We start from the raw sequence: 15121 nt of genomic DNA, 5'->3' as shown, positions 1-15121 counted from the left end.
AGAACTACTAGTATACATTTTCCTGTTCTACGTTACTATGCAATATTTGCTAGTAGATGCTTGATTGGTCGTGGGAACAGCGGGGGCCTCAGTGCTCCTGACCTCGCCATTTTGCGCCATGTCTTACTCCATGACAAAACTTTTAGTTTAGGTGCTATGGTTGCTAAACGGTTAAGTCTAAACCGTACAAAGGGCCCCATTTTTGGAGGTATCTTGGCTTCGCGTCTTGCTAAATATTTTGAGATACCTATTAGATACTATGAGAAAGAAGAAAAGGTGCTGCCCCCTGTTTCCTAGACTATAAAAGTATGGTAGCACATGATTTTATTTGCGATGATACGGAGAAAAGACTCATTTACAACCTGGTATTTAGTGAAAATACTTGTCAGATTATTATCCTGCCTGCACCTTCTTTGTTTAACATTTATTCAGGCACATACATCATCATGCCCAATGACATTTATGCATACCTGGGAGCGGATGCGATCCCTAGAGCCTCAGCTAGAGCCATCTCCTGATCCATATCAGGAGTCTATTTATCAGTGGGAGCCGCAGGAGCTCGCTAACCAGTGGCACCCCGAGGATCCTCCTCAGTACACCGGAGAGGACCACTTCGATCCATGGGCATACACCAACTTAGGCCAAAAGCCTAAGCTTGGGGGAGTATGTATTTCTCACCGACATTACATTCATGTTCACACACTCATACTAGTTGTCGATGCTCATACTTTTTCATTGTATTTGTCGGCGTTCTGGGAACGGGGGTCCCCCGACTTGCCTGCCTGCGGCCTGTGGCGTGGCTCCACCAATGGCCCAGTGCGGCCCGTCTTCATCAACCAACACTCAAGACCCTGGCGAGGGGCCAAGCCTCGCTGGGCGGGAGACACGAGGCCTCCTCAGGAGCGGCCTCACCAGGTAGGCTCGCGAGGGAGGCGGAGAGTTCAAGGCAAGGGGTACCTCGCGAGGTTCCCGTGATGCAAGCCATGACGACCAAGGCCAGGCGGGCGCCAGCCTGCGCAGTGTCCTTGTTTCCCCTTTGGTGCTAAGGGGGCAAGCGCAGGCGCGGAGTACCGAGGCATTAGGCAAAGGTTTCCATATCGGTGCAACAAGACCAAGATCAGCAGGACGGCAGGACAGAGGTCATTGTGGAGCCCAAGACGGCGTCTCCACCAGTGCCTTTGACAGGCGAAGACCACCTTTAGTCAGGATAGCTTGTACTAGCTGTCCCCTTTCAAATTGGCCGTTGTTGGATCACTTCCCGCTCAATATTTGGGGAGAGGACCAGGGCCTCCATAAATAGGGCTAGCCACCACAGTAGACGGGGACGGATCATTGAGATCATCCTCACCCACACGAGTTTGCCAACCATAAGAACACCTCTCCTCAGGAGGCTGTTCTTCCCTGTACTATTCATCATTAGCCCAAGAGGCAATCCACCACGGCACACAGGAGTAGGGTATTACACCACAACGGCGGCCCGAACCTGTATAAATCTTGTGTCTCTTGTGCTGCGAGTTCATCGGGCTAGCTTAGGGATCGAGGCGAGGCTGAGAGCGTGATTCGGTAGGGGGAAATCTTCGTGCGCACGCTAGTGTTCGAACCTCAAGGGTTTTGCCGGAACCCGATATCTGACATTTGGTGCGCTAGATAGGGGTGCGCCCGAGCTTTCCCTTCCGTCGACTCGCGCTCCGCCAACACCGCGCTTCACCCTCATGGCGGACATCGCACTTCCGACCCCGGCGACCGGCGCCAGAGCTGGGGCCAGGGGGCTCCGACCCTTGGCCCCCGCCTTACGGCAGGTGCAGTGGCTGCAGAAGTTCAAGCCAGAGATGCCGCCGCGCTACTACGGCACGACGGACCCGGCGTTTTCCTGCTGGCGTACGAGGAGGCCGTCCTCAGAGCCGGGGGCGACGACAAGGTCATGGCCAACTGGCTTCCCATGGCCCTTACAGGCGTCCCGCGCGCATGGTTGCTCAACTTGCCGGCTTCTTCTGTGTCCTCCTGGGAGGAGCTGTGCGACCTCTTCTTCGCCCACTACGCGGCGCCGGCGCCCCCGGTCGTCGCAGCTCTCCTGGGCGGCTCGCAGGCGCCACCCTCAGACCGCCACACCAAGCCGTTCTTTCGCTAGATCAACACCGCCCTCGCGCGGCAAGGAGCTCCCCCGGGTTGGGTGGCGCCCAAGGCTGACCTAACCTGCGACTCGGAAGACCACCCCGTCAACACCGCCTGCTCGGGTGCACTCCCGATGCTCTACACGCCCACCATCTGCCAGGTAGCCGTCACCAAGACCCTCATCGACGGCGGTGCTGGCCTCAACGTGCTCTCGGTGGAGGCCTTCAGCCTCCTCCATGTACTGCTGGAGCGGCTCTGACCCAGCAAGCCCTTCTCGGGCGTCGGAGGCGGTTCCTCCAGTTCCCTAGGGCAGATCCGCCTTCCCGTGACCTTCGGCACCCACGACAACTACCACATGGAGCTGGTCGACTTCGACATTACCCACTTCGGCCTCCCGTACAACACCGTCCTCGGATACCCTGCCCTGGCTCAGTTCATGGCAGCAACCCATCCGGCCTACAACCTCATGAAGATGCCCGGGAGCAGGGGCGTCCTCACTATAGCTGGAGACACCAAGGGCGCTCTTATGGCACTCAAGCTTGCCCTCAAGGCCGCCGCGGTGGTGCAGCCCGCCGAAGCGGACGCCTTCAGGGCCGAGGAGGCTGCGCCAACCAAAAAGAAGCAATTGTTCACTCAGGATAAGGTGGAGACCAAGCAGGTGCCGGTAGAGGAAGACGGGTCCTCGGGAGCCACCTTCACCATAGGTGCTGACCTCAACCCCGACCAAGAGGAGGCATTGGTGAAGTTCTTGCGCTCGAAGAACGAGGTGTTCGTGTGGGAACCCAAGCAGCTAGCAGGGGTCCCAAGGGAGGTGATTGAGCATCACCTGAATGTATGCCCCAATGTACGCCCCGTGAAGCAGAAAGCGAGGCGGCAGTCCACGGAGAAGCAGGCCTTCATCGTCCAGGAAACCCGCAAGCTAGAGGCAGCAGGTGTTATTCGCGAGGTTCGCTACCCCGAATGGCTGGCGAACCCAGATGTTGTGCCAAAAAAAGGGGGAAAAGGAGCGCATGTGTGTCGATTTCACCAACCTCAACAAGGCCTGCCCCCGAGATCCGTTCCCGCTTCCCCGCATCGACCAGATCGTCGACTCCACCGCCGAGTGCGACCTGCTGCGTTTCCTGGATGGGTTTTCGGGTTATCACCAGATCAAGATGGCGGTGGAAGACGTGGAGAAGATAGCCTTCCTGACCCCATGTGGGGTGTACTGCTACACTTGCATGCCGTTCGGGTTGCGCAACGCGGGCGCGACCTTCCAACGGCTGATGCACATTGCCTTGGGCCGGCAGCTCGGGAAAAACGCCGAGGCTTACATAGACGACATTGTGGTGAAATCTCGGGAGGCAAGGACCTTGATCCAGGACTTCGAGGAGACCTTCGCGAGCCTCCATCAGGTAGACCTGCGGCTCAACCCGGAGAAGTGCGTGTTCGGCGTCCCTTTCGGCAAGCTGCTGGGCTTCCTCGTGTCCCACAGGGGGATCGAGGCCAACCCGAAGAAGGTCAAGGCAATCGAAGACATGAGTCTGCCGCAAACCCTCAGAGAAATGCAGAAGCTCACCGGTCGCGTGAATGCGTTAGGACGCTTCATCTCCAAGCTGGGGAGCACGCCCTACCGTTCTTCAAGCTGATGAAGAAGAAGGGCCTGTTTGAGTGGACACGGGAAGCCGACCAAGCATTTCAAGACCTCAAGAAATATCTGACCAGCCCTCCCGTGATGGTGGCGCCACGCCCTCTCGAGCCCCTGGTGCTCTACCTTGCCGCCACTCCCTACTCCGCCAGCGCGACTGCTACCTCTTGAGCATGCGTTGGTTTTTCCCTTGAAGAGGAAAGGGTGATGCAGCAAAGTAGCGTAAGTATTTCCCTTAGTTTTTGAGAACCAAAGTATCAATCCAGTAGGAGGCTCCACAAAAGTCCCATGCACCTACACAAACAAACAAGAACCTCACAACCAACACGATAAAGGGGTTGTCAATCCCTTCACGGTAACTTGCAAAAGTGAGATCTGATAGAGATAATAAGATAAGATAAGATAAATATTTTTGTTATTTTTATGATATAGATTGGAAAATAAAAGAAGCAAATAAAAGTAGATGAATAACTTATATGATAAAAGATAGACCCGGGGGCCATAGGTTTCACTAGTGGCCTCTCTCAAGATAACATAAGTATTACGGTGGGTGAACAAATTACTGTCGAGCAATTGATAGAAAAGTGCATAGTTATGAGAATATCTAGGCATGATCATGTATATAGGCATCACGTCCGTGACATGTAGACCGACTCCTGCCTGCATCTACTACTATTACTCCACACATCGACCAACTCCTGCCTGCATCTAGAGTATTAAGTTCATGAAGAACAGAGTAATGCATTAAGAAAGATGACATGATGTAGAGGGATAAACTCAAGCAATATGATATAAACCCCGTCTTTTTATCCTCGATGGCAACAATACAATACGTGCCTTGCAGCCCCTGCTGTCACTGGGAAAGGACAACACAAGATTGAACCCAAAGCTAAGCACTTCTCCCATTGCAAGAAAGATCAATCTAGTAGGCCAAACCAAACTGATAATTCGAAGAGACTTGCAAAGATAACCAATCACACATAAAAGAATTCAGAGAAGATTCAATTATTTCTCATAGATAAACTTGATCATAAACCCACAATTCATCGGATCTCGACAAACACACCACAAAAAGAGTTACATCGAATAGATCTCCAAGAAGATCAAGGAGAACTTTGTATTGAGATTCAAAGAGAGAGAAGAAGCCATCTAGCTAATAACTATGGACCCGAAGGTCTGTGGTAAACTACTCACAACTCATTGGAGAGGCCTTGGGGATGATGTAGAGGCCCTCCGTGGTCGATTCCCCCTCCGGCGAGCGCCGGCGAAGGCTCCAAGATGGGATCTCGCGGATACAGAAGGTTGCGGCGGTGGAATTAGGTTTTCGTGGTGATCCCCGATAGTTTCAGGGTACGGGAGAGTATATAGGAGGAAGAAGTATGTCGGTTGACGCTCGAGGGGCCCACGAGGGTGGGGGCGCGCCGGGCGCCCTTGCGGCCGCCTCGTTTGTTGCTTGACGTCCACTCCAAGTCTCCTGGTTTGCATTTGTTCCAAAAAGATTGCTCCCGAAGGTTTCATCCCATTTGGACTCCGTTTGATTTTCCTTTTCTTCGAAACACTGAAATTGGCAAAAAAACAACAATTCGGGCTGGGCCTCCGGTTAGTAGGTTAGTCCCAAAAATGATATAAAAGTGTAAAGTAAAGCCCATAAACATCCACAACGGGTAATATAATAGCATGGAACAATAAAAAATTATAGATATGTTGGAGACGTATCAAGCATCCCCAAGCTTAATTCCTGCTCGTCCTCAAGTAGGTAAAAGATAAAAACAGAATTTTTGATGTGGAATGCTACCTAGCATAATCCTTAATGTAATTTTCTTTATTGTGGCATGAATGTTCAGATCCAAATGATTCAAAATAAAAGTTCATATTGACATAAAAACAATAATACTTCAACCATACTAACAAAGCAATCATGTCTTCTCAAAATAACATGGCTAAAGAAAGCTATCCCTACAAAATCATATAGTCTGGCTATGCTCTATCTTCATCACACAAAGTATTTAATCATGCACAACCCCGATGACAAGCCAAGAAATTGTTTCATACTTTAGTATTCTCTAACTTTTTCAACTTTCACGCAATACATGAGCGTGAGCCATGGACATAGCACTATATGTGGAATAGAATGGTGGTTGTGGAGAAGACAAAAAAAGAGAAGATAGTCTCACATCAACTAGGCGTATCAACGGGCTATGGAGATTCCCATTAATAGATATCAATGTGAGTGAGTAGGGATTGCCATGCAACGGATGCACTAGAGCTATAAATGTATGAAAGCTCAATAAAAGAAACTAAGTGGGTGTGCATCCAACTTGCTTGCTCACGAAGACCTAGGGCATTTTGAGGAAGCCCATCATTGGAATATACAAGCCAAGTTCTATAATAAAAAATTCCCACTAGTATATGAAAGTGACAACATAGGAGACTCTCTATCATGAAGATCATGGTGCTACTTTGAAGCACAAGTGTGGTAAAAAGGATAGTGGCATTGTCCCTTCTCTCTTTTTCTCTCTTTTTTTATTTGGCCTTTCTCTTTTCTTTGGCCTTTCTCTTTTTTTTGTAAAGTCTGAAGTCTCATCCCGACTTGTGGGGGAATCATAGTATCCGTCATACTTTCCTCACTTGGGACAATGCTCTAATAATGAATATCATCACACTTTTATTTACTTACATCTCAAGATTACAACTCGATACTTAATTAGAACAAAATATGACTCTATATGAATGCCTCCGGCGGTGTACCAGGATATGCAATGAATCAAGAGTGACATGTATGGAAGAATTATGAAGGTGGCTTTGCCACAAATACGATGTCAACTACATGATCATGCAAAGAGCAATATGATAATGATGATGCGTGTCATAATAAACGGAACAATGGAAAGTTGCATGGAAATATATCTCAGAATGGGTATGGAAATGCCATAATAGGTAGGTATGGTGGCTGTTTTGAGGAAGGTATATGGTCGGTGTATGGTACCGGCGAAAGTTGCGCGGCACAAGAGAGGCTAGCAATGGTGGAAGGGTGAGAGTGCGTATAATCCATGGACTCAACATTAGTCATAAAGAACTCATATACTTATTGCAAAAATCTACAAGCCATTGAAAACAAAGTACTACGCGCATGCTCCTAGGGGGATAGATTGGTAGGAAAAGACCATCGCTCATCCCCGACCGCCACTCATAAGGAAGACAATCAATAAATAAATTATGCTCCAACTTCATCACAAAGCGGTTCACCTTATGTGCATGCTACGGGAATCACAAACTTCAACACAAGTATTCTTTCAATTCTTAATTACCCCACTAGCATGACTATAATATCACAACCTCATATCTCAAAACAATTATCAAGCATCAAATTGATCATAGCATCCAATTCACTTTCTATGATAGTTTTTATTATACCCAACTTGGATGCCCATCATTCTAGGACCGATTTTATAACCATAGCAAATACCATGATGTTCTAAAAGACTCTCAAAATAATATAAGTGAAGCATGAGAGATCAAAAATTTCTACAAAATCAAACCACCGCCGTGCTCTAAAAGATATAAGTGAAGCACTAGAGCAAAAACTATCTAGCTCAAAAGATATAAGTGAAGCACATAGACTATTCTAATAAATTACAAATCAAGTGGGTCTCTCCCAAAAGGTGTGTACAGCAAGGATGATTGTGGTAATATAAAAAGAAAAGAGTCTTATCATACAAGACGCTCCAAGCAAAACACATATCATGTGGCGAATAAAAATATAGCTCCAAGTAAAGTTACCGATAGACGAAGACGAAAGAGGGGATGCCTTCCGGGGCATCCCCAAGCTTAGGCTTTTGGTTATCCTTGAATATCTTGGGGTTCCATGGGCATCCCCAAGCTTAGGCTCTTGCCACTCCTTATTCCATAGTCTATCAAATCTTTACCCAAAACTTGAAAACTTCAAAACACAAAACTCAACAGGAAATCTCATAAGCTCCGTTAGTGCAAGAAAGAAAAACCACCACATAAGGTACTGTAATGAACTCATTCTTTATTTATATTGGTGTTAACCTACTGTATTCCAACTTCTCTATGGTTCATACCCCCCGATACTTGCCATAGATGCATCAAAATAAGCAAACAACACACGAAAAACAGAATCTGTCAAAAACAGAACAGTCTGTAGCAATCTGTAACTTTCGAATACTTCTGGAACTATAAAACTCCTACCAAAATAGTAAGTCCTGGGAAATTTGTATATTGATCTACAGCAAAACTAATCAACGCAAAAGCACGTTTCTGTGATTTACTAAAATTATTTTCGTGCGCGCAAAAGTTTCTGTTTTTCAGCAGAATCAAATTAACTATCACCGTAGGTTATCCTATAGTTTCTACTTGGCACAAACACTAATTAAAACATGAAAACACATCTAAACAGAAGCTAGATGAAATATTTATTAATAAAAAGAAGCGAAAAGAAAAAAACTAAAATAAAATTGGGTTGCCTCCCAACAATCGCTATCGTTTAACGCCCCTAGCTAGGCATAAAAGCGAGAATAGATCTAAGTATTGCTATCTTTGGCATTCAATTAATAAGTAGCTAGCATGATAGATTCATAAGGTAATTTAACTTTCTTTCTTGGAAAGTGTTCCATGCCTTTCCTTAATGGAAATTTGAATCTAATATTCCCTTCCTTCATATCGATAATTGCACCAATCGTTCTAAGGAAAGGTCTACCAAGAATAATAGGACATGAAAGATGGCAATCTATATCAAGAACGATAAAATCTACGGGAAAATAATTCCTATTTGCAACAATAAGAACAACATTGATCCTTCCCATAGGTTTCTTAATGGTGGAATCCGCAAGGTGCAAGTTTAAAGAGCAATCATCAAAATCATGGAGACCTAGCACATCACATAAAGTTTTCGGAATCGTGGAAACACTAGCACCCAAATCACACAAAGCATAGCATTCAGGATCTTTAATTTTAATTTTTATGGTAGGTTCCCACTCATCATAAAGTTTTCTAGGTATAGAAACTTCCAAATTAAGTTTTTCTTCATAAGATTGCATCAAAGCATCAACAATATGTTTGGTAAAAGCTTTATTTTGACTATAAGCATGAGGAGAATTCAACACGGATTGCAACATGGAAATAAAATCTATTAAAGAACAATTATCATAATTAAATTTCTTGAAATCCATAATAGTGGGTTCAATACTATTTAAAGTCTTGACCTCTCCAATCCCACTTTTACCACATTTAGCATCAAGATCCAAAAACTCCGAATTATTGGGGCAACTTTTAACTAAAGTTGACTCATCTCCAGTCCCATCATTATCAAGATTCATATTGCAAAACAAAGATTTAATAGGGGACACATCAATAACTTTTAGATCTTCATCATTATTTTCATGGAAACTAGAACACGCTTTTACAAAGCAATCTTTCTTAGCATGCAACCTAGCGGTTCTTTCTTTGCACTCATCAATGGAAATTCTCATGGCTTTGAGAGACTCATTGATATCATGCTTAGGAGGAATAGATCTAAGTTTCAAAGAATCAACATCAAGCGAAAGGCTATCAACGTTCCTAGCCAATTCATCAACTTTAAGCAATTTTTCTTCAAGCAAAGCATTAAAATTATTTTGAGATCATAAATTCTTTAACGCTATTCTCAAAATCAGAGGGCATCTTATTAAAATTTCCATAAGAGTTGTTGTAGGCATTACCATAATTATGAGAGGAATTACTAGGGAACGGCCTAGGATTAAAGTTTCCTCTATAAGCATTGTTACCAAAATTATTCCTACCAACAAAATTCACATCCATAGATTCGTTATTATTCTCAATCAAAGTAGACAAAGGCATATCATTAGGATCAATAGGAGCACTCTTAGTAGCAAACAATTTCATAAGTTCATCCATCTTTCCACTCAAAACATTAATTTCTTCTATAGCACTTTTTTACTAGTAGATCTTTTGGTGTGCCATTGAGAATAATTAGCCATAATGTTATCAAGGAGTTTAGTAGCTTCTCCTAAGGTGATTTACATAAAAGTGCCTCCCGCGGCCGAATCTAAAAGATTTCTAGAAGCATAATTCAATCCGGCATAAAAAAATTGTATGATCATCCATAAGTTCAAACCATGAGTAGGGCAATGTGAATCATTAATTTCATTCTTTCCCAAGATTGGGCAACATGCTCATGATCAAGTTGTTTAAAATTCATAATATCGTTCCTAAGAGAGATGATTTTAGCGGGAGGAAAATACTTAGAGATAAAAGCATCTTTGCACTTATTCCATGAATCAATACTATTTTTAGGCAAACACGAAAACCAAGTTTTAGCACGATCTCTAAGTGAAATCGGAAATAACTTCAATTTAACAATATCATTATCCGTATCCTTTATATTTTGCATATCACACAAATGCACAAAGTTGTTCAGCTGAGTAGCGACATCTTCATTAGGAAGGCCGAAGAATTGATCTTTCATAACAATATTCAACAAAGCAGCATTGATTTCACAAGATTCAACATCGTTAAGAGGAGCAATCGGAGTGCTAAGGAAATATTATAATTGGTATTGGAAAAGTCACACAATTTGGTATTATCTTCCGCCATCGTGACAAACAATCCAACACACAAGCACACAAAAAGGCAAGCGAAAAGAGAGAAGACTGGGAAAGAGAGGGCGAATAAAATGGCAAGGGTGAAGTGGGGGAGAGGAAAACAAGAGGCAAATGGCAAATAATGTAATGCGAGGGAGATGAGTTTGTGATGGGTACTTGGTATGTCTTGACTTGAGCGAAGACCTCCCCGGCAACGGCGCCAGAAATCCTTCTTGCTACCTCTTGAGCATGCGTTGGTTTTTCCCTTGAAGAGGAAAGGGTGATGCAGCAAAGTAGCGTAAGTATTTCCCTCAGTTTTTGAGAACCAAGGTATCAATCCAGTAGGAGGCTCCTCAAAAGTCCCATGCACCTACACAAACAAACAAGAACCTTGCAACCAACACGATAAAGGGGTTGTCAATCCCTTCACGTTAACTTGCGAAAGTGAGATCTGATAGAGATAATAAGATAAGATAAATATTTTTGGTATTTTTATGATATAGATTGGAAAATAAAAGATGCAAATAAAAGTAGATGAAAAACTTATATGATAAAAGATAGACCCGGGGGCCATAGGTTTCACTAGTGGATTCTCTCAAGATAGCATAAGTATTACGGTGGGTGAACAAATTACTGTCGAGCAATTGATAGAAAAGTGCATAGTTATGAGAATATCTAGGAATGATCATGTATATAGGCATCACGTCCGTGACAAGTAGACCGACTCCTGCCTGCATCTACTACTATTACTCCACACATCGACCGACTCCTACCTGCATCTAGAGTATTAAGTTCATGAAGAACAGAGTAACGCATTAAGAAAGATGACATGATGTAGAGGGATAAACTCAAGCAATATGATATAAACCCCATCTTTTTATCCTTGATGGAAACAATACAATACGTGCCTTGCTGCCCCTGCTGTCACTGGGAAAGGAGACCACAAGATTGAACCCAAAGCTAAGCACTTCTCCCATTGCAAGAAAGATCAATCTAGTAGGCCAAACCAAACTGATAATTCGAAGAGACTTGCAAAGATAACCAATCACACATAAAAGAATTCAGAGAAGATTCAATTATTTCTCATAGATAAACTTATTCATAAACCCACAATTCATCATATCTCGATAAACACACCGCAAAAAGAGTTACATCAAATAGATCTCCAAAAAGATCAAGGAGAACTTTGTATTGAGATTCAAAGAGAGAGAAGATGCCATCTAGCTAATAACTATGGACCCGAAGGTCTGTGGTAAACTACTCACAACTCATCAGAGAGGCCTTGGGGTGATGTAGAGGCCCTCCGTGGTCGATTCCCCCTCCTGCGGAGGGCCGACGAAGGCTCCAAGATGGGATCTCGCGGATACATAAGGTTGCGGCGGTGGAATTAGGTTTTCGTGGTGCTCCCCGATGGTTTCAGGGTACGGGAGTATATATAGGAGGAAGAAGTATGTCGGTTGACGCTCGAGGGGCCCATGAGGGTGGGCGGCGCGCCCACCCCCAAGGGGCGCGCCGGGCACCCCCGTGGCTGCCTCGTTTGTTGCTTGACGTCCACTCCAAGTCTCCTGGTTTGCATTTGTTCCAAAAAGATCACTCCCGAAGGTTTATCCCGTTTGGACTCCTTTTGATATTCCTTTTCTTCGAAACACTGAAATAGACAAAAAAAAGAGCAATTCGGGCTCGGCCTCCGGTTAGTAGGTTAGTCCCAAAAATGATATAGAAGTGTAAAGTAAAGCCCATAAACATCCAAAATGGGTAATATAATAGCATGGAACAATCAAAAATTATAGATTTGTTGGAGATGTATCAGCGGCCCTCGTGGCAGTTCGGGAGGAACGCCAGGCTAAGGCCGCGTCCCGCCCAGCCGCGGCCTCAGCTGGGGCGGCACAAGACCAAGAAAGCCTCGCGAGGACCACGCCAGCGGCAGCGGGGGACCAAGCTCAGCAGGAAGAGGCCCCACCAAGCAACCAGGCACTGGGGGCTTCATTGTCTCAGGAAGCGCCTCAACCTCCGGAAGACACAGGCCACGTCGGCGCACCCACCCTCGTCGAGCATCCGGTGTACTTCGTCAGCACTGTGTTGCGGGATGCAAGGGCACGGTACCCCATGCCTCAGAAGCTCTTACTCACGCTCTTGGTGGCCTCACGTAAGCTGTGGCACTACTTTCAAGGTCACCCCATCAAGGTCGTCTCGGCCTACCCATTGGAAAGGGTACTCAGGAGCCCCAACTCCGCAGGGAGAGTCGCGGAATGGAACATCGAGCTGCAGGCGTTTCAGTTGGAGGTCAGCACAACTAGGGTCATCAAGGGATCCGCACTTGCTGATTTCATGGCAGAATGGACGGACGCACCAGAGCTCAAGGTGGGCGAGGATCGGTCTCTCTCCCCAGGAAGTGAGGCACCAGACGGCTGGGTCATGTATTTCGATGGTGCCTTCTCGCGACAGGGCGCGGAGGCTAGTGCAGTGCTTATATCACCCACTCAGGACAAGCTCTACAATGCTGTACAACTCTGTTTCCAGCAGGGCGAGAAGGTCTCCAACAACATAGCAGAATACGAGGGCCTCATAGCAGGCCTGAAAGCTACATCAGTACTAGGAGTGAAGCGCCTCGTCATCAAGGGAGATTCGCAACTCCTTGACAACTTCTCCAACAAGGTGTACGAGCCGAAGGACGAACACATGGAAGCATATCTCGCGGAAGTACGCAGGATGGAGAAGCAGTTCTGGGGACTGGAGTTCCAGCATGTGCCCCGCGGCACCAACCAAGAGGCTGATGACATCGCCAGGAGGGCGCCCAAACGGTTGCCTCAGGAGCCTGGTATTTTCAAGGAACGACTCTTCAAGCCATCGGCGGCACCACCGCTTTCAAGGACGGCACAGCCTCGGGAAGAGCTCCGTCAGCCACCTGCCACAGGAGCCCCGGCCTGTGTCCCGACCTCGGTAGCGCGCCTACTCTTGGCGCTGGAGCCTCAGGAGGGATGCTGGACTAAGGAATTCAAGGAATACCTGACGCAAGGGACGCTGCCGGAGAAGGAGGAGGACGCGGAGCGCATGGCCCGACAAGCCACGGCCTACTACATTCAAGACGGTGAGTTGTACCGGAAGTGGCCAAATGAAGTTTCCCTACGTTGCATCTCCAGGGAACAGGGGAAGGAGCTGCTGGCCGATATACACGATGGAGATTGCGGACACCACTCGTCGTCACAGACCTTCGTCGGCAAGGTGTTTCGCAGCGGGTTCTACTGGCCTACGGCACTCAACGACGCGACCGAGCTGGTGAAGTCCTACGAAGCCTGCCAATTCCACACCAAGCAGATCCGTCAGCCAGCTCAGGGCCTGTAGACCATCCCGCTCTCGTGGCCGTTCGCGGTCTGGGGGCTGGATATCTTGGGCCCATTCCCTCGAGCGCCTGGGGGCTACCGCTACCTCTACGTCGCCATCGACAACTTCACCAAGTGGGCGGAGGTGGAGGCCGTCCGCACCATCCCAGCTGGTTCTGTGGTCAAGTTTATCAAGGGCCTCGTGAGCCGGTTTGGGGTCCCTAACTGCATCATCATCGACAATGGTTCATAGTTCACCAGCAATCTCTTCAAAACGTATTGTGCTAACCTTGGAACGCAGATCTGCTACACTTCGGTGGCGCACCCCCGGAGCAACGGCCAGGCCGAACGCACCAACGCGGAGGTCCTGGGGGGCCTCAAGACCAGGACCTTCAAGAAGAAGCTGGAGGCCTGTGGCAGGGGCTGGCACGACGAGCTCCACTCCATGCTGTGGTCCATCCGCACTACCGCCACCAAGCCAACGGGCGAGACCCCGTTCTTCCTCATCTACGGAGCAGAAGCGGTTCTCCCTCACTAGGTCAGGCGTCGCTCCACGTGGGTCCTTGCATTTGATGAGGCGCAACAGGACGCCATGCGGCGGATGGACCTCGTGCTGGGGGAGGAGCGCCGCCGTGAAGCCACACTACGGGCGGCAAGATACCAGCAGGTGCTGCGGCGGTATCATTGTCGCAGCATCCGCCCCAGAATGCTCGAGGTAGGTGACCTCGTCCTGAGACGGGTGCTCTCCAGGGAAGGGCTGTATAAGGTCTCACCCATGTGGGAGGGCCCGTTCAAGGTCATCCCTGTCTCCAGGCCTAGTGCCACGTGCCTGGAGACCCAGGATGGGGTGCCCATCCCGAACGCCTGGAACATCCAGCACCTCCGGAAGTTTTACCCCTGAAGAAAGGCCCGGTGCCTGTGAAGAAGGCCGCGTGCCTGTGAAGCCCGCTGCTCGAAGAAAGGCCCGGTGCCTGGTAAGAAGGCCCAGTGACTGTGAAGCTCACCGCCCGTGACACTCTCATGTAATAATGAGTGGGGCTGTACATGCCCCGGAGTCTCAGAAGTGCCGCCCTTGGGCCTCGCGGGCTCCCTCCCACGCCAGTGGCAGCACTTAGCTCAGCACTTAGGTGCCGGACGCGGCTTTTCATTTGCTTTCTGAAGTTGGCTCACTCTTCCTTGTTTGAACCTTGATTAAAGTTGCTTCTGGTGTTCTTTGCCAGTTCTGTTCCATCGTCTTCTGGTAACCCACAAGTGTAGGGGATCGCAACAGTTTTCGAGGGTAGAGTATTCAACCCAAATTTATTGATTCGACACAAGGGGAGCCAAAGAATATTCTCAAGTATTAGCAGTTGAGTTGTCAATTCAACCACACCTGGATAACTTAGTATCTGCAGCAAAGTATTTAGTAGCAAAGTAGTATGATAGTAATGGTAACAGTAACAACGGAAAAGTACATAAGC

The sequence above is a fragment of the Aegilops tauschii genome, chromosome 2 (genome assembly GCF_002575655.3).
Source record: "Aegilops tauschii subsp. strangulata cultivar AL8/78 chromosome 2, Aet v6.0, whole genome shotgun sequence".
Classification (NCBI taxonomy): Eukaryota; Viridiplantae; Streptophyta; class Magnoliopsida; order Poales; family Poaceae; genus Aegilops; species Aegilops tauschii.
This window is presented reverse-complemented; position numbering follows the sequence as displayed.